This window comes from Somniosus microcephalus, chromosome 12 (assembly GCF_052327205.1).
Source record: "Somniosus microcephalus isolate GS21.2 chromosome 12, FLI_Smic_1.0, whole genome shotgun sequence".
Taxonomy (NCBI): domain Eukaryota; kingdom Metazoa; phylum Chordata; class Chondrichthyes; order Squaliformes; family Somniosidae; genus Somniosus; species Somniosus microcephalus.
Genome location: NC_140998.1, coordinates 29,531,163 through 29,556,767, shown reverse-complemented (window position 1 = coordinate 29,556,767; position 25,605 = coordinate 29,531,163). Strand labels below are relative to the sequence as shown.

At 43.5% G+C, this 25,605-nt stretch overlaps 1 protein-coding gene and 1 long non-coding RNA gene across 2 annotated transcripts in view; one reads left to right on the top strand and one right to left on the bottom strand.

Annotated features, from left to right (window-relative positions):
• Nucleotides 1-25,605, top strand: part of LOC147109099 (latent-transforming growth factor beta-binding protein 2-like) — an 817,740-nt gene that overhangs the window by 142,663 nt on the left and 649,472 nt on the right. The gene's annotated exons all lie outside the window — the stretch shown is intronic.
• LOC147109100 (uncharacterized) lies at nucleotides 1,461-8,115 on the bottom strand. Its single transcript, XR_015080173.1, has 2 exons — nucleotides 7,194-8,115; nucleotides 1,461-3,641 (listed from the first exon to the last, which is right to left on the bottom strand). It is a non-coding gene; the product is annotated as an uncharacterized LOC147109100 (long non-coding RNA).

Below are 25,605 nucleotides of genomic sequence, written 5' to 3'. Positions count from 1 at the left end.
AGATGATGGCGCCACAAGCTAAGTGCCTTTTACGAGCACTCCTTGTGGGCCAGGAGGGGCAGGAGTGCTCCCCTTTGACCTCCCCTCAGCCATTTGCAGCATCTCTCTCCTCGCTCCCAATCGCTGACTCCCCTCCCACCCCCGACTGGCCCGATGTCCGACCAACCCCCCTGCCGCAATGTCCGACTACTCCCCACCCCGTGATGCCCATTGACTTCAGTTTTACTAACACTCCTTGGTGCCACACTCGGTCAAATGCTGCCTTGATGTCAAGGGCAGTCACTTTCACCTCGCCTCTGGAATTCAGCTCCTTTGCCCATGTTTAAACAAAGGCTGTAATGTGGTCTGGAGTCGAAAGTGGTCCTGGAGGAACCAAAACGAAGCATCGGTGAGCAAGTTATTGATGAGTTAAGTGCCACTTGGTAGCACTGTTGGCGACTTCTTCCATCACTTGCTGATGATCCAACTGAAGTATTTTAATGATAAAGGGATCAATTTGGACCTATGTTTCCCAAAGCTCTCCACCACTGGGGTTTTCCTCATGTAATTTCTAGGTTTCTTGATAGAGATTGATTGCTATGATTAGTTAACAACTCCATTATCATTGTATCATGCGACTAACAGGATAGTAGAAGGAATACCATGGTCTTTTTCTATCTAGCAATTCCTATGTTCTAATAGGGTAGTTACAGAGAAACCATTTTCTCTGATAGGAGAATCCCGAACAAGGGGGCAGAATCGTAAAATGAGAGCTAGGCCACTGGGGGGTGAAATCAGAAACCACTTTTTCACACAAATGATAATGAAAATCTGGAACTTCCCCCACCACACCTCCCAAAGGTTCTGGATGCTGGGTCAATTGAAATTTTCAAGTGAGATTGATAGATTTTTGCTAGGCAAGGGTATCAAGGGATATGGATCAAAGGTGGGTAAATGGAGTTGAGACACAGATTATCTGTGATCTGATTGAATGTCAGAACAGACTCGAGGCCGACTCCTGTTCCTATTTTCCTATGTTGACAAACCAGTTGGAGTGCCTTGAGGTGTCAGACATGTTGTGGGGGGAGGGGGGGGTGGGAGGGGCAGAATACAGTGGATGCCATGTATATGGACTTCCAGAAAGCCTTTGACAAGGTACCACACAGGAGACTATTGGAGAAGATTAAGATGTATGGAATTAGGGGAAGGGTAGCCAATTGGATTAAAAACTAGTTAGACAGGAGTGAATAGAGAGCAGAAGTTTCCTCAGAGTGATTGAAAGTGGGTAGCATTGTTCCACTTCTGTTCGCTGTGTACATGAATGATTTCGATATAGGGCTAGAGGGAGCGGTATCCACATTTGTAGACAATACTAAAATAGGAGGCATAGTAAATAATTTTAAAGACCTGAAAAAGTTACATAGATACTGTAGAAGTGCCTTACTTCTTAGCTCTGGGTAATGACTCAATACACACTTGGATTCGTCAGACGGACAGGCCTTTTATTTAACTTGCAAGGGGAATCAGTACCTCCACTCAAGGGGTGAGGCTATTATTCCAATGATACAGCGTGAGCGTACTATATTTATACAGTGTAACAAACAAGTTTGATTGACATTCCTTTGTTCCTCTATCAGGATACATTTTAGATTAATCATCAGGTAGAAATAACATATTGACAGAAGGATCCTGGACACATAAGTCAACGGTTAAGATATAACAGGATATGAATCGTGTAACCGGAGGTCCTCCTTAATCTTAATCATGTACAAGTTATTAAGTCACTGGGTACTTCAAATGAAACCCATTGTTTCACTTCTACATTCTCATTAGGTGGGCAGACATCTGTTCTTGGCTGTAATCCAAGTACGTGCAATAGCTCTAGTTACACATCGACTCTTGACCGGTGTCAAGTCTGAAAACTTATACCTAGCAAGCACCTGAAATGAACCCCTTATAATATGTAGATTTCCTCATTCCCCCCTTTTGTCCTTTCTAAGGACAATTTATTTCGCTAAGTTTAAGAAATTCTACATCAAAGGTCTCACCCTTAATATCCTCATATTCAGATATCATTGGTACTGGAGGAGTTGACGTTAATGAGGAAAGGACTTTTGTACACAATAATTTTAAACAACCAATCAATAAACTAATTAAAATTATAATCATCACAATTGCAATTAAGACTTCCAAAATTTGCTTTCCTAATGCTCCTCCCCCATCCTGAAATCCAATCCCACATGGACCACGGTTCAGGTTGACGTAGTTTCTCTACAGCCTCCTTTTATGTGGTTTACCAGGTTGGTGATATTTTCTGAGTTATCTGGAATATAGGTGCAACATTTGGTTTTTATGATTGCACATGTGCCCCCTTCTTTTGCCAACAAATAGTCCAGAGCCATGCGGTTTTGTAAAGCAACAGTGCGCAAAGCCACCATTTCTGCGTTTACATCACTAAGAGCATCAGCAGTATCATTGGCTATTTGTTCCAACACTGCTGCCATGCTTATAGATTCTCTTGCTAGCTTCCCTGTTCCATACCAGGGAAATGCTATAACAAAGAACCTTTCAGTTTCTGTAATGGCTCGTTTTACTCGTGTCCCAGGGTGGCTATCCAAAGATGAAATATGATGTATATAGGGCACTACATATCCCAAATAACATGACCCAGTCCAATTTTGTGGTAACCAAGGGTATGCACTAATAGACTCTCTGGATTCCTTCGATTATCATATTGGGGATGAAACCACCCTTCAAATTTTATAAGGTTGTATCCTGCATCTTTCTATTCATTTTCCAACTGATCTGGGTTTAAACTATTTTGGGTCTGAAATGTACTGGCTGCCTCCTTATTCCAGGTGGTATTAGACTGTAATAACCACCCTACCATCTCTTTTATTTCGAAGGGAATGGGCCTTAGAGGTATTCCACCCTCTGCATGCACAGGGATGTGGCTGCATATCCAGCATTTGGCAAGGTTCTGTCTTTTAGCGTACAGATAACTTGATGATAGTTATGAAAAGGATTATCACAAAACATTGACTTAGCTGTCAGGGCCAGTCCTCCCCTTGAATTACCATTGCAGATAACCCCTCCGTTCGCAGTTTTGTCACTTGGTAATACAGTATCACGGCATGTGACCCATAGCTTATCAAGCTTCTGTCCACTATCTTCTTCTACTATCTTATTCTGCCTAATCCTAAGACTCAGGGGTTGATACGGGGGTACCTGCATAGTGTGATCCTGAAGCTGAACCTTCATAGTCTCGTTATAGCATATAATATAAAAGAAATCACTGTTTAAAAGTACACATTCTTCTATGCATGGTTTGCCCTTCAGGGGATCTGATAAATCAATATGGCAGTTTCAATTATCGTTAACAAAGGGGACAGTCTTATTAGAGTCCAAATCCAGTTCATCTTGGCAGTGTATCGTCTTCAACTGATGCCTTCTTACAATGGGACACGTGTATCCATGTTGGTCGCTCCTTTACTTTTACAGCGGTGTTTGTGGTCAGGAGTACTTGGAAGGGTCCCTCAAATCTGGGTTGAAGGCCATTCTTTCGCTTGAAGATTTTTATGTAGACGTTATCTACTGGCTCGAAAGTATGGCACTTTCCTTCAGCGGGATCGACCTGGGCTTCCTTCACCTGTTGATGGAAACTAGAAATACATTTGGTTAGTGCAATGCAATAACTCAACATATCTTCCTCCATTTTATGAATGTCCATTTATTTAGCTGTTAAAGGTGCCGAAAAGGGCAATCTTTGTGGTCTTCCCATGACGATCTCATGAGGCGACAATCCTGTAGTTCTGTTGGTAGCAGACCGCATTGTCATTAAAGCTATGGGTAACAAATCAACCCATTTAAGTCCAGTTTCTTTACACAGTTTTGCAAGCTTGTTTTTCAGCATCCCGTTATATCTTTCCACTAGTCCAGCCGACTGTGGATGATAACTGCAATGGAGGTGCTGGTTAATCTGTAAGGCTTTGCATAGTTCCTTAATCACTGTTCCCATAAAATGGGACCCATTGTCACTTGACAGTTTTGCTGGTATCCCAAAGCGCGGTACAATGTCCTTCAATAAACATTTAGCAACAGTAGTGGCGTCACTCTTTCTACAAGGAAACGCTTCAATCCATCTTGAAAACATATCAACAATAACTAATACATATTTAAAGCTCATACACACAGGTAGTTCAATAAAATCCATTTGCAAGTGTACAAAAGGACCCATGGGGTTTGGATGGGATGCGGGCTGTACCTTCTTTATTTTTTTTCCTGCATTCATTGTCTGGCAGATAATACAATTTTCACATATTTGTTTTGCCAACTTTGAGATTCCTGGTGCATACCAGGTCTTGAGGATATAGTCCGCCATCCCCCTTTTGCCCGCATGGGTGAATTTATGAACACATCGGGCAATTGGTGATAGTAATGATTTGGGTGCCACCATGCGGCCGTCATGATGAACCCATAAGCCGTCAGTGTTTTTTAAAACAATGATTAACAACCCATTCCTTTACTTCATCAGAACTGGCCCTATCTTGATGGGTCAGCACATCATCTAAGGACGGGGGCTGCGGTATCTCTGGCTTTTCCCTAACAGGGAAGGCTGAAACTTGTCGTTCAGTACTTGATATAGCTACTGACTTAGCAGCGCTATCTGCAGCAGCGTTTCCAAGCGCAACCTTGTCCAAATGCCCCATGTGCGCTTGGCACTTAATAATTGCAATCTGTTTACGTCTCTGAATAGCTAGTAAAAGATTTTGCACTTCTTGTGCATTTTTAATCTGGGTTCCCGAGGAAGTCAGGTAACCGCGAATTTTCCAAATTTGTCATGCTCATGTCTGGTTATTTCTGAATAGTTCAATACCCATTGTCTACAATAGCCAGTCATTCCTAGAAAATGCTTCATTTCTCTTTTAGTTTTTGGCAACGATGTGTTGCAAACGACCTTTATTCTATCCGGCGTTAACTCCCTGTTTTAACAATGATTCCATCACTGGCTCAATTCCTTTTTCTGCTTTCTCTGACAATGGATACTGTGACCTTTTGGGTAATGGTGCAGCTGGATTAATTGTAACTTTATAGGGCTGTGCAGTCTAATAGTTAGGAGGTATTTTAAATTAAAAAACGGCTGATAATCTTGTCCTGTTTTGTCATAGCAGGCCGTGCAGTGCAATTTTGGATGCCATTTCCCTAGTTTCAGGGATTCCTGGTATTGTTTTATGGAGCTTGTAATGAATCCCCACGCTCCTAACAGACTGACAAGTTTGGGACTCAAACTTGGGTCGGCAATTTCCCATGCGTAAAGAACAGGGTGTTTTATTTCTGTTACTGGGTACGCATATGCCTTATCTACTTGGATTTCTACTGTTACTCCTGATGCGGAGCAAATGATTGTAGCATTCATTTTGCACAGCAAGTCTCTTCCACATAAATTCATAGAGACATCTCCTGATAACAGAAAGGAGTGTTCTTCCTCAAATTCTTCTACTTTTACTGTGAGGGGAGTCAATTGATTCAAGCATTGTAGTATTCCAGCCAATCCAGCTATCGGAGTCTTTTTCCCATTAATAGGCATTCCTTCAGAATATCCTTTCCCTAACACCGAAAAGGTTGCTCCTGTATCTACTAAAATGACATAGGTCTCCCAGCTATTTGCATTTTAATTTCAAGTTCGCTGTGTGAATTTAAAGAAACAACGGGCATTTGGTGGTCTGTGGCGCCTGGGGCTGCTGGTGTCAGTCAGTAATTCTGATCTCTATTTCTCCTAAATCCCTGTCCGTTTGTAGGGTAACCTCCTGACTGGTCCGAAAACGGGTTATGGACAGTGAAATTAGGACCTTTACTCTCTAACGGAGGTCCATTATTGGAGGTTTTGTTCTGACGATTTTTCACAGGGCATTGGTTTGCCCAATGTCCGGGTTGTCCGCAATTGTAACAATTACCAGATCGTCCATACCCTCTTACTCTACCACGTCTTCCTCTATATTCCCCTCTATTCATCCTTCTATAGTTACCTTGTTATCCTACCATAATAGAGGAGAAAGGTGTTTCTTCAGGGTAATTTTTTTTTTCTGACTCAACAAACATAGAGGCAGTCTTTTTATCTGGCTGTTCTCTATTTCTCTCTTGTCCGTTAAACATTTCTCGAGGCAAGTAATTCTTTCTATGTTAAATGACTATCTGAGGGAAAGGGTCTAGTCTTATTTACAGTCCATTTGGACCAATTTGGTAGGTGATCAATGGATGATTGACCAGTTCTTTAACATAAAGGCTGCTGGCGTGCCTTTCTCGGGTGGCTTACTGGCGCTAGCACTCATTTTAGCAGTTTAAATGGTTCACTTAAAACAATCTAAACTCCCGTGACAATCCATGATCTGCGTTGTACGCCCCTACAGATCAGATTAATAAACTATACATACATATAAAACTCGAGGGTTCTCAACCCTCGTGGAAGGTATTTCTAACTGGGGAAAATACTGAATCCACAATAGCTTAGTGGATCATGTAAAAGACATCACTATTTTCTCAACCATACATTCCGCCGCGGGACTCACTTCCCCGGCTTGGGTCTTTTCCAACCCCTTCTGCAGTTTTTTTTTCAGCTTAAATATTTTAGTTAAAACATACAACAATTCCGTAACACTCTATGATCTGCGTGGGACGCCCCTACAGATCAGACATGACTAAACATTAATACATATAACAATAAACAATAAACAATACACTTGTTAAACAACAACCAAAGTGTTACTAAATCCCCAACCTATGCAGCCTTACTGGACAAAGCTGCAAAGTTGATTGATAATAACAAGTAGTTAAATACTCACTCTCATAAACATTAAACATTGACACTGTGTTTCAGACAACCGCCCACTCTTCTCTTTTTTTTACCCTATTCCCTTTAGCCAAATCTTTAGCAAAAAGGGCCTTCAATTTGTCCCAGCTAACTTCAAGCTCTTCTCTCCTTCTACCCTACTCCCTTTAGCCAAATCTTTAGCAAAAAGGGCCTTCAATTTGTCCCAGCTAACTTCAAGCTGGAACCTTGCTAGTTCAATTTCCAGTAAATCGCTAGCTCCTTAGTTAATCAAATTCCTGACTTAACCTTCTCTCTCAGCAAGCTGGAACCTTGCTAGTTCAATTTCCAATAAATCGCTAGCTCCTTAGTTAATCAAATTCCTGACTTAACCTTCTCTCTCTGGTACCTTTATACAGTCCTTTTCTGCACGATCCTGTTCGCAGGGCGTCAGCGCCTCATGGCTGGTCCTCTGTTCCGTTTCTGAAAGGGAAGCAGTCACAACGGCAGTTTAACCTCCGAACCTTGTGAGTCAATTACCCGATGGCAGTACTGTCCAATGGAATAAACAGACTATGCGCAGCTATGCTTCTGGCAGGGAAAGTCCCAAAAATGTGGCAAAACACCACCTTCGGCCGATGGGATTTTCCCAACCGAGCAACGTACTCGGCGTCTGTTAACTCACCAATTGGTACAGCAAGCCATCTCGGTGGAACCTCCAAATTGTAGAAGTGCCTTACTTCTTAGCTCTGGGTAATGACTCAATACACACTTGGATTCGTCAGACGGACAGGCCTTTTATTTAACTTGCAAGGGGAATCAGTACCTCCACTCAAGGGGTGAGGCTATTATTCCAATGATACAGCGTGAGCGTACTATATTTATACAGTGTAACAAACAAGTTTGATTGACATTCCTTTGTTCCTCTATCAGGATACATTTTAGATTAATCATCAGGTAGAAATAACATATTGACAGAAGGATCCTGGACACATAAGTCAACGGTTAAGATATAACAGGATATGAATCGTGTAACCGGAGGTCCTCCTTAATCTTAATCATGTACAAGTTATTAAGTCACTGGGTACTTCAAATGAAACCCATTGTTTCACTTCTACATTCTCATTAGGTGGGCAGACATCTGTTCTTGGCTGTAATCCAAGTACGTGCAATAGCTCTAGTTACACATCGACTCTTGACCGGTGTCAAGTCTGAAAACTTATACCTAGCAAGCACCTGAAATTAACCCCTTATAATATGTAGATTTCCTCAATACATAGATACATAGAAGATAGGAGCAGGAGTAGGCCATTCGGCCCTTCGAGCCTGCTCCGCCATTCAATGAGATCATGGCTGATCATCCAAATTCAGTACCCGGTCCCTGCCTTCTCCCCATATCCCTTGATCCCTTTAGCCTTAAGAAATATATCGAACTCCTTCTTGAATATACTTAATGAACTGGCCTCCACCGCCCTCTGTGGTAGAGAATTCCACAGGTTCACCACTCTCTGGGTGAAGAAATTCCTCCTCATTTCAGTCCTAAATGACTTACCCCTTATCCTTAGACTATGACCCCTGGTTCTGGACTCCCCGGCCATCAGAAACATCCTTCCTGCATCTAGTCTGTCCAGGCCTGACAGAATTTTATAGGTTTCGATGAGATCCCCTCTCAGTCTTCTAAACTCCAGTGAGTATAAGCCCAATCGACACAATCTCTCCTCATACGTCATTCCTGCCATCCCAGGTATCAGCCTGGTGAATCTTCGCTGCACTCCTTCCATGGCAAGAACATCCTTCCTCAGGTAAGGCGACGAAAACTGCACACAATACTCAAGGTGTGGTCTCACCAAGGCCCTGTACAACTGCAGCAAGACATCCTTGTTCTTGTACTCAAACCCTCTTGCTACGAAGGCCAACATACCATTTGCCTTCTTAACCGCCTGCTGCACCTGCATGCTTACCTTCAGCGACTGGTGTACAAGAACACCCAGGTCTCTTTGCACTTCCCCTTCTCCCAATCTATTACCATTCAAATAATAATCTGCCTTCCTGTTTTTGCCACCAAAGTGGATAACCTCACATTTATCCACATTATAGTGCATTTGCCATGTTTCTGCCCAATCACCCAACTTGTCCAAATCGTGCTGGAGTTTCACGACATCCTCCTCACAGCATACCCTCCCTCCCAGCTTTGTGTCGTCTGCAAATTTGGAGATATTACATCCAATTCCCTCGTCCAGATCATTAATGTATATTGTGAACAGCTGGGGTCCTAGGACCAATCCTTGCGGTACCCCACTAGTCACTGCCTGCCACTCGGAAAATGACCCGTTTATTCCAACTCTTTGTTTTCTGTCCGCCAACCAGTTCTCTATCCAAGTCAATACCTTGCCCCCAATCCCATGTGCCTTAATTTTGCACGCTAATCTCTTATGCGGGACCTTATCGAAAGCCTTCTGAAAGTCCAAATACACCACATCCACTGGTTCTCCCTTATCTATTTTACCAGTTACATCCTCAAAAAATTCCAGTAGATTAGTCAAGCATGATTTACCTTTTGTAAATCCATGTTGACTTTGTCCGATCCAGTCACTGCTTTCCAAGTGCTCTGCTATTACATCTTTTGTAATGGACTCTAGCATTTTCCCCACTACCGATGTCAAGCTTACCAGTCTATAATTCCCCGCCTTTTCTCTACCACCTTTTTTGAATAGTGGGGTAACATTAGCTACCCGCCAATCCATGGGTACCGTTCCAGAGTCTATCGAGTTCTGGAAGATGACCAGCAATGCATCTACTATTTCTAGGGCCACTTCCTTAAGTACCCTGGGATGTAGATTATCAGGCCCTGGGGATTTATCGGCCTTCAGTCCCATCAATTTTCCTAACACCATTTCCCTACAAATACTGATTTCTTTCAGTTCCACTCTTTCATCAGACCCTATGTTCCCCGGCATCTCTGGGAGGTTATTTGTGTCCTCCTTTGTGAAGACAGAACCAAAATATGTATTTAGTTGGTCTTCCATTTCTTTGTTCCCCGTTATAAATTCCCCCGATTCTGACTGCAAGGGACCTATGCTTGACTTCACCAATCTTTTTCTCTTCACATATCTATAAAAGCTTTTACAGTCAGTTTTTATGTTCTCTGCAAGCTTACTCTCATTCTATTTTCCCTTTCTTAATTAATCCCTTTGTCCTCCTTTGTTGAATCCTAAACTGCTCCCAATCCTCAGGATTATTGCTTTTCCTGGCCAATTTATATGCCCTCTCCTTGGACCTTATGCTATCCCTAATTTCCCTTGTTAGCCACGGTTGGGTCATCTTTTTTGTTTTATTTTTATGCCAAACTGGGATGAACAAATTCTGTAGTTCAGCCATTCGGTCTTTGAATGTTTGCCATTGCCTATCCACCGTCAACCCTTTGAGTGCCATTCCCCAATCAATCCTACCCAACTCGCTCCTCAGACCATCATAGTTTCCTTTATTTAAATTGAGGACCCTAGTCTCCGAGTCAACTCCTTCATTCTCCATCTTAATGAAGAATTCGATCATATTATGATCGCTCCAACCCAAGGGGCCTCTTACAACAAGGTTGCTAATTAATCCTTTCTCGTTACATAATACCCAGTCTAAGATGGCCTGATCTCTGGTTGGTTCCTCGACATATTGGTCCAGGAAGCCATCCCGTAAACACTCCAGGAATTCCTCCTCCACAGTATTGTTACTCATTTGGTTGGCCCAATCTATATGTAGATTAAAGTCACCCATGATGACTGCTGTGCCCTTAATGCACGCTTCTTTAATTTCTCTTTTAATGCCATCCCCAACCTCCGCCTTACTGTTTGGAGGTCTATAAACCACTCCCACTAACGTTTTTTCCCCTTAGTATTTCTCAATTCTACCCATACAGATTCCACCTCATCAGAGCTAATATCCTTCATTACAATTGTGTTAATCCCTTCTTTAACCAGTAATGCTACCCCACCTCCCTTTCCTTTTTGCCTATCTTTCCTGAATATCGAATACCCCTGTATGTTGAGTTCCCAGTCCTGGCCTTCCTTGAGCCATGTTTCCGTAATCCCAACCAAATCGTATTTGTTTACTTCTATTTGCGCAGCCAATTCATCCACCTTATTACAAATGCTCCTCGCATTAAGACACAAAGCCTTCAGGCTTGTTTTTTTAACGCTCTTAGACCTATTAGAATTATTATTTACTGTGGCCATGTTTGATTTAAACCGTTGATTTCTCTGACTGCCACTTTTGTTTTTCTCCTTCCTATCTTTTGCTTTTATCCTTGTTTACCTTTCCTCTGTCTCCCTGCTCAGGTTCCCAACCCCCTGCCATTTTAGTTTAAACCCTCCCCCACAGCACTAGCAAACACTCTTCCTAGGACATTGGTTCCAGCCCTGCCCAGGTGCAAACCGTCCGGTTTGAACTGGTCCCACCTCCCCCAGAACCGGTTCCAATGTCCCAGGAACTTGAATCCCTCCCCCTGGCACCATTCCTCCAGCCACGTATTCATCTGAAGTATCCTTCTATTTCTACTCTGACTAGCACGTGGCACTGGTAGCAATCCTGAGATTACTACCTTTGAGGTCCTGTTTTTTAATTTATCTCCTAACTCCCTATACTCCGCTTTTAGGACCTCATCCCGCTTTTTACCTATATCGTTGGTGCCTATATGCACCACGACAACTGGCTGTTCACCCTCCCCTTCCAAGATGTTCTGGAGTCGCTCGGAGACATCCTTGACCCTTGCACCAGGGAGGCAATACACCATCCTGGAGTCTCGTTTGCGGCTGCAGAAACGCCTATCTATTCCCCTTACAAAAGCACTGCCACGCCAGGGACCCGGGTTCGAATCCGGCTTCGGGTGACTGTCTGTGTGGAGTTTGTACATTCTCCCCGTGTTTGCGTGGGTTTCCTCCGGGTGCCCCGGTTTCCTCCCACAGTCCAAAGATGTGCGGGTTAGGTTGATTGGCTATGATAAATTGATCCTTAGTGTTGGGATTAAATACGTGGGGATAGAGTGGGATATGTGTTGGTGTAGGGGTTACGGGGATCAGGTGGGATATGTGTCGGTGCAGGCTCGATGGGCCGAAATGGCCTATATCTGCACTGTGGGGTTTCTGTGGTTTCTGTGGTTACTATAGCTCTACCCCTCTTTTTCCTCCCATTCTGTGCAGCAGAGCCACCCCTGGTGCCAGGAAGTTGGCTGCTGCTGCCTTCCTCTGATAAGCCACCCCCCCCCCCAACAGTACTCAAAGTGGTGTATCTGTTGGAGAGGGGGATGGCCACAGGGGACCCCTGCACTACCTGCCTGCACCTAGTACTCTGCCTGTTGGTCACCCGTTCCCTTTCTTCCTGTCCAACCTCTACCTGCAGTGTGTCCAACTCCGTAAATGTGCTATTCACGTTGTCCTGAGCATCGTGAACGCTCCAGTATGTGTCCAATCGCAGCTCCAGCGCCGCAATGCGGTCTGTCAGTAGCTGCAGCTGGACGCACTTCTTGCACATGTAGTTGTCAGGGACATAGGAAGTGTCCCTGAGTTCCCACATATCGCAGGAGGAGCAGATCATGGGGCCCGGCTGTCCTGCCATGACTTACCCTTTAATTAATTGAATTTAAATTAAATCATTAATTGAATTTAAATTAAATCAATCAATCCCACTAATTACACTACAGTTAACTGGTTTACCAACAGTCCCTGCTACACCAGAGAGACCTTAGAAACTATAAATCAGAGTTAAAGTTTAAAAAAAAAAGAGAGATACTCACCAACCAAATACTCACCAACCAATCATTTACCTGCTTCCTGGTGACGTCACACTTTGATTACTTTTTACCTCTCTCCCCTGCTGTTGAATTGATGCTCTGCTCCTGACTCACTGCCACCGGTTTGAACTGCCGCCGATGCTGTGTTCCCACAAGGCCCGCTCTAGTCGGGCTGCTCCTGACTCACTGCCGCCGGTTTGAACTGCCACCGATGCTGTGTTCCCACACAGGCCCGCTCTGGTCGGGCTGCTCCTGACTCACTGCCGCCGATGTAACTGCCGCCGATGCTGTGTTCCCACACAGGCCCGCTCTGGTCGGGCTGCTCCTGACTCACTGCCGCCGGTTTGAACTGCCACCGATGCTGTGTTCCCACACAGGCCCGCTCTGGTCGGGCTGCTCCTGACTCACTGCCGCCGATGTAACTGCCGCCGATGCTGTGTTCCCACACAGGCCCGCTCTAGTCGGGCTGCTCCTGACTCACTGCCACCGGTTTGAGCTGCCGCCGATGCTGTGTTCCCACACAGGCCCGCTCTAGTCGCAAGGGAATATTGATAAAATGGTGGAAAAATCTTGGCAGATGGAATTCAATGTAAATGTAAGGTGGTATATTACATTTAAATAAAAATAATAAATATACTTTGAATTGTAAAATTATGGGTTGTAAAACAGGCTGCCAATTTGCCATTGCCCGCTTTGTGCTAACGGCCAGGAGATATTTCACCCCCATTATGTCCAGCTTTGGGTGTCTTAGTTTAGGAAGCATGTCAAGATCACCGAGACAATACAGAAGAGATTTACTAAGCTGATGCCATATATGAGAAGCCTGCAGTGTTTGTAAGCAGTATTTTCACATATTAGATTTGCTGTTAATTGGAGTAGCCTATATATTGGAATAATGTTGCAGTACATTAATTGAAATCATTACACTAGGGATCAGTGAATTCATGGAACACCAAGAAGAATATGTAATCACTTTATTTAAATTTCCATGAAATTAAATCATGTAGATTGTATTTTATTTTAAATAACAGATAACAAGGAGAGAGTTCAAGGCTGTAACACAATTACGTTGGTTCAGATGACTGTCAACCATGAGATTTGTTGTTAACAGTTCATAATGTCTGTGATTCATTCTATTGTATTGTAACTGCCCTAAATATCCATTATCCTTCATCAGTGCATTACCAGCCATCCAGAATTTTATGCCTGCGATTATTTTATTTGGTTCTGTTGCCTATTCACTCACACACAGTTGTGGGATCAGTGACCAGAACGAACTAAGCACAGATGTCCAGGTTTTACAGAGGCGCCTTGTGCAATTTGAACTATGCATACATTTATATGCCTAATTAAAACCACACAATTTATCTTAATATGAGAGATTGGGATAGTTGAGGGGTTCCAAGGGCAGAAATATCTGATCCCAGAAAAAAACAGTTAATGGTAACATAATAATCTGACTGGTGCAACAAAATGTTCTGTTAATTGTTCTCTGCTGTTTGGCAAAAACAAAGCAGTTTTAAAAAATCCTGTATTTCCACAATAATCAGATTTGGAGCAAATGAAAAGGCATTTATTTTATAAAAATTGGATAAATAGGGCAAAACTTTAAATGCGTTTTGCCAAGTTTCAGGCGTTAAATCGGCGCTCCACAAACCAATTTTGCAGTGGGGTTTTCCATGCCGGAAGTGCGCACTAAATGCCTTATTGGTTAAAGTGCACTTTGGGTGTCCCTGGCTGCTGAAATGGGATCGTTAAAATACAATGGCCCAGAAATTCGGATCGGGGGCTTGGGTCGGTGGCTTCCCACGGATGCAAGTCCTCGATCTGCACTTACCTTGCACGCCGGCCGTTGAGCTGTAGGGCCCCGTGGAATTCCGATCCGGGGCCTGGTCCAGCTGCCAGCGCGCAGTGCTTGCGTATCCCAGGGGTGCAGTTAGTTCGATGCGTCCCCTGGGATCACGTGGGCCAATCGGAGCAGGGAATGCTCCATTCATAAGTCTTGACAGGAAGAGCTGTCAAGACTTATAAATACTACGGCCCCAAAATAGCACTAAACCTTCAAATACATTTTTTTTTAAATCACATTTTTTAAATAAACTATAAATTACATGAAATAACTATTTTAAACAATAATTTAAATTTTTGGAAAAAATAATTTTATATTCTAACGGGGCTAAAAATAAACTTACCTTGCTTTAAAGTATTTAAAAATAATAAACCTGTGGAAAAAATGTTTTAATTTTAATTAATTCACCACTTACCTTGTAAAAAGCAGGCCTTACGCCTGCTTTTTACATTTCTAAATTCTGCAGGCTTACGTTCCCGGGAAAACTTGTATAAAAAACCTAAGTTCGATGCGCACGCACAGCCTCCCCCGCGCACGCGTTCGACCTCTGAACCTCTTCGTTCAGAGGAACGGAAGTGCCGGTTTCCCGCGCATGCGCAGTGCATGCAGGAAACCGGCACTTCCATCGGGCCTACGGGTGAGTACCCTGTGCGTACTCACCCGTGGAGACCCGAATTTCTGGGCCACTGTTTAAATAGGGGTCCTGTGCTTGTATTAGGAACCATTTTGAAAAACTCATGCCTGGGAGCATTAGATTTGATCATTCGTAAGCCCGCTCAGGAAAAACACGACACACACACTTAGGAAGCAGGCTGAAGCAGTGACATTTAAAGGGATCTCCACCTCATTAAAGTACATCTCTGGATAGTCATTTTTCGGTTGCTTTGGCTAAATTTATAAAGCCTTTAATATTAAATAGCTTTTGGTGAGGTGACTTTTGGCCGCAGCTGCACTTTGTCACATCACTGTTTGCAGGTGTACTGGGAAAGATGGGATTGTTGCTGGGATTGCCATTGAGACTGCTATACCGGGGGGAACCAGCAGCAGCAGGAAGCATGACGGCACAGACCTGCAGAGGGTCAAAGAAGAGGACGACGGAGGTAAAAGCAAAAGTGACCTTGTAGCATTGGGTGTTTCTCAACAGGACGTCTTACCTCAATATGATAAAGACGCAGTCTATGAGGAGGCTGTGCTTCAGCAGGCAGTTACTGACGTATGTAATCTGTTGCAGCAGGAATTGGAGCCAAACACCAGAACGCGCACAGCATTACCTGTGGTTGTGAAGGTTGCAGCGGCCCTCAACCTCTATGCCACAGGTTCATTCCAGGATGCAACAGGTAAGCAACATCAGTCAGTTTGCTGTCCATATGGCCATCAAGTAGGTGACGGATGCCCACTTCGTAAGGGGACAGAAAAATATCACCTTCCCAATGCAGGCTGCCGATCAGGAAGAGAGAGCTGACGGATATGCCCACTTTGCTGGGTTTCCCCAGGTGCAAAGCGTCATTGACTGTAAACATGTTACCCTGTGTTGTCGCCGTCAAGAGCCAGCTATGATTTATAATAGGAGGGGTTTCCATTCCTTGAATGTTCATCTGGTCTGTGACCATAGGCAGCGAATAATGCAGGTCTGTGACCGGTTTCCTGGCAGTAGTCATGATGTCTTCATGCTGTGCCAGTGCTCAATCCCTCGTTATCTTCCACCCAGATCAGCAGGTGGCAGGCTGGCTCTTTGGAGGGGGGGTATCCCCTCTACACCAGGCTTCTGACTCCTGTCAGGAACCCAGGCATAGATGCTGAGTGCCGATACAATGGGAGTCACACCAAAACCAGAGCTCTCATTGACCAAAGGTGTCCTCAAGCAAAGGTTTCAGTGCCTGGACCGATCCAAAGAACCCGACCTGGAAAACTCCTGAGCATAGCCCCGAGTGAGTCTCCAGATTTGTCGTGGTTTGTTGCATACTATGCAGTTAAGTAATTCAGAGGAGCCAAGCCTTGCAGCCACCAAAGGAGGAGGATGAAGAAGGGGAGGAGTAAGAAGGGGATGATGAAGACGACCAAAGCTACGCAGTGCTGTCAGCTGCCAGAGAAGTATGGCAACAAATTATTGAAGTGACATTCTCTTAAGCAAACCCTCCCCCCAGCACTCCCAGCTTTCATCTGACCTACTCCTTCCACCCACCTTTTGGATGCCCCCCTACAGTACTACATCATGGATGTTACTCTAACATAACTAAGAATATGAAGACCAACATCAATACAAAACAATACCTCTTTACTTCACATCTTGTACATTCTGGATTTAACACATTTCTCTTAATGTTGAACTGAAAGTACCTTAGTGCAATCCCTTAGTTCCTGGCCTCTGTGCTTGTTTTCCTATTCTAGTGTTCCTTTGAGGTGGCTCCCCTGTTGCAGGAGCCTGGGAGGTGGAAGACTGCTGATCATCCACTGAGGGCACATGAGAGGCCTGCATTAGACGACCTCGAACAGCTCTATTGAGGGCCTATCTGCAGACTGCTGTTCTCGGTGTCAGCCAGAGCAGTCTGGACCGGCTGGCTGTGTGGAACCAGCAAAGGCCCTTGCATCCTGTGACAGGATATGCGAGAGGATATCATCAGCTCCATGGAGCCAATGCCACTGTCACGGGGTTACGCCTCTACATTCAGAGGAACAGGAGTAGGCCAATTAGCCCCTTGAGCCTATTCCGCCATTTAGTTAGATCACGTCTGATCTATACCTCAACTCCATTTACCTGCCTTTATTCCATATCTTTAAATGCCCTTGCCTAACAAAAATCTATCAATCCCAGTCTTGAAATTTTCAATTGAGCCAGCATTCACCGCCTTTTAGGGTGAGTGAATTCCAGATTTCCACTACCCTATGTATGAAAAATTACTCCCACCGCTCTACGTGAGAACATAGTGAAGGAGTGTAGTGATGCACTGGAAGCACCTTTTCATGCTCTCCACACTCATATCCATGCTCTCCTTCATGGATTGAAAGCCTGTGGAGATGCTAGATCCTAAAGCCACGATTGCAACAGTCTGAGCTCCCAGCAAAGCTGTCATCACAGAGACTCCATCATTCTGGGACCCCTGCAGTTTTCATAGAGCTGACCATTCGCTCCATGGTTTACTGCATTGTCTCAATGCCGTGCTTGATGACCCCACAAAAGCTGGAGCTGGACTCCTCCATGCTCTCTGCCTTTGAGCATAAGCATGCTGGCAAACTGCCCAGTGCACTTTAAAGGTCCTGGTTTATAGAAATCAGTCTTTTAATATAGGTTACGCCCATAAGATCTTCATCTGTACCCTCTGCAGCAGGGCTAGCATGCAAGCTCTTCCTCCGGCAAGCTGCTTCCTGGTCTGTCCCATTCCCCAGCCTATGCTTCTGCGCACTAGTGCTCTGTGAGTCTCACAATGCAGACTCCTCTAGCCTATCCTGTAAAGTATGCTGGAAGCTTGCTAAGGTGACTCTGTGCCATCATGAGTGCTGTCCCTCTTCTAGCTCTTCAGCCTCTGGGCACTCACCTGAAAGGGAAGAGAGGGACAAGGATTAGCGTTTAGTGTCAAGGATAAGCAGAGGCAGATGAGTGGCCGCTGAAAGTAGCTGCACTTTTGCAGGCATGGTGTGTGAGGTTGAGATTTCCCTCCGCTCTGAAGTGTGTTCTCCAGTCTCACCACTCGCCATGCCCCTGACATAACCCATCCTCATGATCTGCACGATATCCTCCTCGACTTGGGAGAGGACCTGAATGGATGCTCTCCCTCTTCCTGTCCCCTCATCCTCCCGTGCTTGCTTACCGTTGTAGTAGTCTGGTGAGTTGCTTTGAGGATGTGCATGTCAAGGTAGAATAGTGATGCTGGTGTGTCAAGTGGTGAAGGCAGTAATAGTGAGGAGAGTAGGAGGTGTAGTGGTATTTGGAGCAGAAGGAGATGGAATGAAGTGTGCTGCAGTGGATGGAGGAGAGTGCTCGAAAGCTCGAGCTGGTGGCCCATCTCTCTGTGATGGTTTTCAATTCTTGTAATTGAAGATTGTGCTTCGGGTTTGAAAAGCTGCAGTTTCCAAACTGCTGCAGAGAAAAATGATGAACTTTGTTTGATGAACATTTTTCCTTTCTGTAAAGCTCTATTCCACGACAAGGAATCACAATTAGTGAGGACACTTTGATATTTTTTTAGTGGTAAACCATTGCAAATGGGGCATTTTGACTGCATGACCAGTTTTGATCATTGAAAATTGAAAAATTGCCATTGCTTAGTTATAGTAATGCTACAACTATGCTAACTAAGTCTGTTACTTTGTATTCCATTTTGATTTCATTCTTCTGGAACTGTTTCTTTCCTCCCCCTCTTTTTTCTCTGAAGTTAGTTTCACTAGCCTGCCTTGTTCAAGCTGAGTGTGGTGGGGTACGATATGTAGGCTTTTCCATTAGCACACATTGCTGCTTTTTATTATGAAATAAATCGGAATGTGACCTATAGACTGCCTGTAGCAATTGGATAAAGACTGTAACTGGGAAATTCCTCAGGGGGTTCCCCCAATCAGCAGCTGTAACACCAGCGGAAACCCCATTTACATGCCTGTCCGGGATTTCCGCGGAAGTTACGGCGGCCTATCGTGCGAATCCCTGAGGAAATACCTGGCGTTTATCTGTTGAAAACGGTTACTTTAAAAAAAAATTGTAATGCCTGGTTTATACATATGTTGTGTTGACTGTGAAAAGCTATAAGCATAGTTTCATATCTTAAAACGAGTGCCAATGGCTCTGCAACTCCAGATTTTCTGTTTCTATGCTCGCAGTGAACTTAAGGTAAGTTAGAAGGATGCACTGCCTATTCTGTCCCTTAATACTACCAGATCTGCAGTCTGTGCTTCTGTTGAGGAAGAGGCATTGACTGATATCTTGTCACTTTGTAGTAGGGGTCTGCTGCAAATTCCAGTGAAGCTGACACATGATCCTTTGATGTCTGCAATGAAGAATAAGCTCCCCTGATGTTGCCGTAAATGAGGTTTATAAACTCTACAGTTACAGTTGCCAGTCATCGCACATCCTCAGAGACTACTTGACAGCCTGAATGTAGGTGTGATATTCCTCAGATATCCTTCTTTTCAGGCAGTAACCATGGGATCTGGGTCCCACGAGTCTGAAGTAGCCTTCTCTTCAGCCTCTACTGGAAAAGTGGCACATCCTCACCCACTCCTCCTGCTCTCTTGTGCTCTGTGAGTCACCTGGCGCTATATCCTCACTAACACTTTAATTCCTTGCCCCCTGAGTTGTGTGGTAGTGAAGAAGCAAGTGATGCAGAGGGTGAGCTCTAAGGGGGCTGTGGCAGGAGAGCAGGAGGCATGATCTTGATCCAGGACTCATGTATGGGCTTAACATTATGGCCTGGATTTTACAGGGCCTATGACTGCGTACGCATGAGTACGCCATCGTAAGTGCCCTGCAAGTTCTGGGTTTCTGCATGTGATATGCATGCGTGAAAACCTGGAACTTGTGATCTGTCAAGTTTCTGCTCGACAGATCGTACCCATCTGCTGTAAATTCACTTTTGCTGGCGTAGGGTTGGGCTATTTGCCCAACTACTGCCCAGCGAATACCCACCAAACCCTTAAGTCTGGTAAAAGCAGCATATGGCCTTCATTTACCAGTGTAAGGGTTAAAATAAATGTTAATTTTTTTTTTTAAATGATTTAAACATTCACTTACATTTAAAATTAGTTTAGGTTTTTTTTGTCCTGTTTAAAAATGTTTAAATTTATTTTTCTTAAAAGTAAATTTTTATTTTAAATGTTTAATTAAAGGGTATTTTAATTCATTTTGAACCTGTGACCGTTTATTTTTATTTCAGTGCTGTGAAATTGTATTTATTAGGTGATTTCTATTATGCTTAAGGGGATTCCGTCCGTAAATGGAATCCCCATAAGCATAATAGGAATCCCCTTTTGTCATTGTTGGCCTGGCTCGCGTGATCCCAGGGACGTTGCGAACCGCATGCGCCCCTGGGATGCGTCGGCCTTTACGCCAGCATACGCCTGCAGGCCCAGGACCGCAAGAGTCCGAAGCCATCAGGTTTTCTTGCGGTTCTGAGGCATACACGGGAGGCAAGCCTCCGACTGCAATTTCCAGGCCATTGACTTCATCATCATTCTCTTCATCTTTGGCATCCTCATAGTTGACAAGGAGGAGGTTCCAACTCTCCTCCCCCACCTCCTCCTTATCTTATCCTCTGGCCCCGCGTCACTGTGGTGAATCTTTAGGAAAGGAGGGTACAAGCTAAGAACAGGTGAGCATGATGTCCTTGGGATTAAGGAGACTCAGAAGAATATTGAAGTTTGTGGCTGCATGCTGTTTCACAGAGATTGTGTAGGTGTGTAGCCACTAACCTGGTACTGTGTCTCTGACCCGCAGCTCTGCATTTATATAGCACCTTTAACATAGAGAAACATCCTAAGGTGCTGCACAGAGGTGTAAGGGAAAAGATGGAGTCTGAGCCAAAGAAAGAGATCTTAGATGGGAAGTTCAAAAGGCTGGACAGAGATATGTTATAAAGAGGGTCTTAAAGGAGGAGGGCAGAAGTGATTGGGGAGGGGGCGGGGAATTTGAGAGTGTGGGACCTAGGTGACTGAAGGCATGGCTGGCAATTGTGTGGCAAAGGGCGGGGGCATGCACAAGAGGCCAGAGTCAGAGGAACGGAGATTTTGGGGTGAAGGGGTAGTAGGGCTGTAGGAGGCTACAGAAGTAAAGAGGGATGAGGCCATGGAGGAATTTAAACAGGAGGGTGAAAGTTTTAAATTTGAAGAGTTGGAGTGCTGATTGCCATTGAAAATCGGCGAGCACGGGGATGATTTCAAACGGGACTTGGTGTGGGATAGGATATGGGCAGCATAGAGTGAATGAATTAGCATGCTGCACGATTAACTATCATCTTTTTGGGATATTTTGCACAGAGTAACGCAGAGTATTCCTGCTCCTATTTATGTTCTTATGCTCTTATGCATGGATTACCCAATATACACACCTGACCTCTTAAGTAGGCCGAAAACACCACACTGTTGGACCATATAGTTCAGGTTAAAACCAGAAGTTAAATTACAAGAAATAGATTCACAGAAAATCAAGATGAATATAACATTAGATTTACACACAACTTATTTCTTGACTTGAAAATAACAGATCTCTTTAGAATTTAAGTCCCTTTGCAGAATCTCTAAACTAAATCCTTTGCTGATCTTCGATTTGGCTATGTGCCCATCGAGTTCTGTCTCAGTGCTGTGATGCTGAAATACGGTCTAGCTGGTTAAATAAAACATCCTAGGCTGATGTACCCTTTCTTTATTTTGAAGTGGAGGCCACATTCTTTGACTCAGTAGGCCAATAAATATAATATTTTTTTCTATTAACTGCGTAGATGAGTATGTGGAAAGTGGTGTCCCCTCTGCCGGGATCGATATTTCCTGAGGGAAGACCTGAAACAACTCAACCCCACTGCTTCAGCTATTGATATCTTCTTATGTATCTCGTATATATCTTTAATTTCACTCATTATGCCTCCTAATGTCTCATGTTAATATCACTTCAGTCATTTAGCCATCTCCTGTTTTCCATTTAAGTGTTTTACAGGACATTCTCCATTCTTTCTTGTGTCTGTGTGCTTTCACTCCCTCTTGCCTGTTCCTCTTGCTTTTTAAATGCAGTTCATCTGTAATTTCTTCAGTTTCTGAAGAAAGGTCTAAATCTGCAACATTAATTTGCTGAGTGTTTCTAGCATTTTCTATTTTTGATTTAGATTTCTATCATTTACAGTTTCTTTTATTCTGTTTCTTCTGGAATTTTATTTGACATGACACTCTTTAAACTTTGTGACAGCAAACTGTTGCTCCATGCAGCAGCAACTTTATCTACATTCATCACCTCACGAACCAGAGGTATTACGCAGACAACCTTGACCTAATTAGGTTTTTTGGATTAGGCAAGAACATAAACAGAGGCTAGACCCCCTCACTTTGAGTGAACAGCAACTTTCTAGTGAGTATTGTGTATTGCTTAAAACATGGCCCCCAGGCAAATTAAGTAAATTATTTTAGTATAATGGATTAGCAATAGGTTCCTACGAACAAGATGTAATGCAGAAGTATTTTATGATTATAATGCAGGATGGAGTCAGTGTCCATCATGTTGGAAATATTAGCCTGTGACTTTTGGAAAGCTGTTTGCTTTTAGTCAAACAGGTGCTAGAAATTAAGATTAACATGGTCGCATCATAGATGCACTTGCCAATCTTTGAAGTGTTTTGCATGTCAACCAGAACGGACTTCTGTAGGACAAGTCCCGTTCGCCCATCACCCCTGTGCTCGCTGACCTACATCGGTTCCCGGTTAAGCAACGCCTTGATTTTAAAATTCTCATCCTTGTTTTCAAATCCCTCCATGGCCTCGCCCCTCCCTATCTCTGTAATCTTCGTCAGCCCCACAACCCCTCCCGCCACCCCCACCCCCCCCGAGATATCTGCGCTCCTCTAATTCTGCCCTCTTGAGCATCCCTGACTATAATCGCTCAAGCATCGCTGGCCGTGCCTTCAGCTGCCTAGGCCCTAAGCTCTGGAATTCCCTGCCTAAACCTCTCTGCCTCTCTACCTCTCTTTCCTCCTTTAAGACTCTCCTTAAAACCTACCTCTGTGACCAACCTGCCCTAATTTCGTCTTATGTGGCTCGGTGCCAAATTTTTGTCTTATAACATCCCTGTGAAGCACCTTGGGATGTTTTACTGCGTTAACGGCGCTATACAAATACAAGTTGTTGTTGTTGTTGACCAGTTATCTCATCTTCGGCCCTAGCAACCTAATTGCTCTGGATGAGAGAAGTTTTCTATGTGTGTGAGCCCTTAATATTGATATAAAATAGTGATAAAACAAATGGAAACCATGAATAATAACAACAACTTGTATTTATATAGCGCCTTTAACATAGTAAAACGTCCCAATAAGATTAAAGGAATATTCTAATATTGTATTCTGATGCAAGAATGTGAAAATTACATTTTAACAATATAAGAATATTTAATGTGCTAATTTCGTTGATTGAATGCTGGAGCAGCTTGTTTTGACCAGCCCATTTAAAACTCTGGAAGTTTTATCATTAAAAACAAATGTTCAAGCATAATGGAACTAAATGTTGGCCCAGAAATTCAGGTCGGAGGCTTCCTGCGGGTGTAAGCCCCCTACCTGCACTTACCTAGCGCGCCGGCCGTTGAGCTGTGGGCCCGCATGGAATTCCGATCCTGGGCCTGCTCCAACTGCCGGTGCGTAGTGCTTGCATATCCCGGGGCGCAGTTAGTTCGAAGCGTCCCCTGGGATCACGTGGCCCATGTGGAGCCGATCGGAGCAGGGAATGCCCATTCATAAGTGTCAAAACTTATAAATACTACGGACCCCAAAACATCACTAAATCTTCAAATAATTTTTTTTTTTTAAATCACATTTTTTAAATAAACTATAAATTACATGAAATAATTATTTTAAACAATAATTTAAATTTTTGAAAAAATAATTTTATTTTCTAATGGGGCTAAAAATAAACTTACCTTGCTTTAAAGTATTTAAAAATAATAAACCTGTGGAAAAAATGTTTTAATTTTAATTAATTCACCACTTACCTTGTAAAAAGCAGGCCTTGCGCCTGCTTATATGTGTAACTTCTGGAGACTTACCCTCCTGGGAAAACCTGCAAATAAAAGTAAGTTCGATGCGCACGCGCAGCCTCTCCCGCGCACGTGTTCTAACTCTGAACCCCTTCTTTCAGGGGAACGGAAGTGCCGGTTTCCCGCGCATGCACAGTGCATGCAGGAAACCGGCACTTCCATTGGGCTTACGGGTGAGTACCCCGTGCGTACTCACCCGTGGAGACCCGAAGTTCTGGGAAATTAATGAATTATCAGTGAGTTAATTTACAATGATCAGTGCTCAACATCAGGGATATACAATCACATACACAATCTGAACTTCAACAGTTTTAGCTAGTAATTCCAGTTTATAGAGATCACATTCTATAGTTCGCTGCAGACCGCTGTCTATGTAAACAGCGACTGTGTAACCAATTTAAGTGTATCTCTGTAACTGCAGAAAAGTAACATTACAACAGTGACTTCTGTTTTATATGAGACTTAGTTATTCAATATGGGTACCTTTTACAATGTTTTCATTTGGATATTTGGACATATGACAAAATCTAAGGATTTATGTAGGATTCATGATAGTGTCTCACCCTATTTCCTTAAAGCTGTATTGACACCATTGGTGTACTTTTGAGGGCAAGCTAACACAAGTGCCAAAGTTTCCATTTTTATCTTATCAAATTTTAGTAAAATAGCTGTTTGGTACTGATTTTTAGAAACCACAAATTCACCATGTTAAATGTAAAATGTTGGTACATTCTGGATTACACAGCCCCTACACATGTGCCACATATATGAAGAAGTCCTGCTTCATATACGCTCACACAGCACTCACATATAGATGCATTTTAAATATCTGCATGAGTTGTAGTATATTTAGAGCCACACAGAATTCACAAGTACATAGCGACTTAAATATGAGTTGTGTACAGTTCAACAGCAGTACGTATAAACAAAGTTAAGGTGGCACCTTAAGAGTTGCAGTACACCAGACAGAGAGAGACAGGATAGCTTATACAATATAACAAACATTTAGTTTGGGTTTTGCATAATCTTCCAAAATTGCAGAGTTCAAGTATTAAGTTATCTTTGGCCAAGTTAATAAAAAAAGCTCTTATTTTCATTGCTTGACATCCACTTCATTTAGAAAAATGCTTCAACAAAAAAAAGCCGCAAACTTTAAATAAAGGTTAATACTGTACTGAGTGACTTTTGTTGCAAGCTAAATATAAATTTGTGCCAATGATAGGTTAAGAAATATCTTCAGTTAGACAAGAACATTCTGGCCTAGAAATTCATCTTCTGCAGTGGTATATAACGGGTGGTATTAGATCAGCCTCCCGCTATACGCAGTTCCTGATGTTCAGTTCCATTGACTCCAATATCGGGCGCTGCGTATAACGGGCGGCCGATCCGATACCACCCGCTTTGCGCCACTGCCCGACACGAATCTCTAGGCCTGTGCTTCAAACATGTAACTGTTTCCAAGTTAATTGCAGTGTCCACAGAAATAA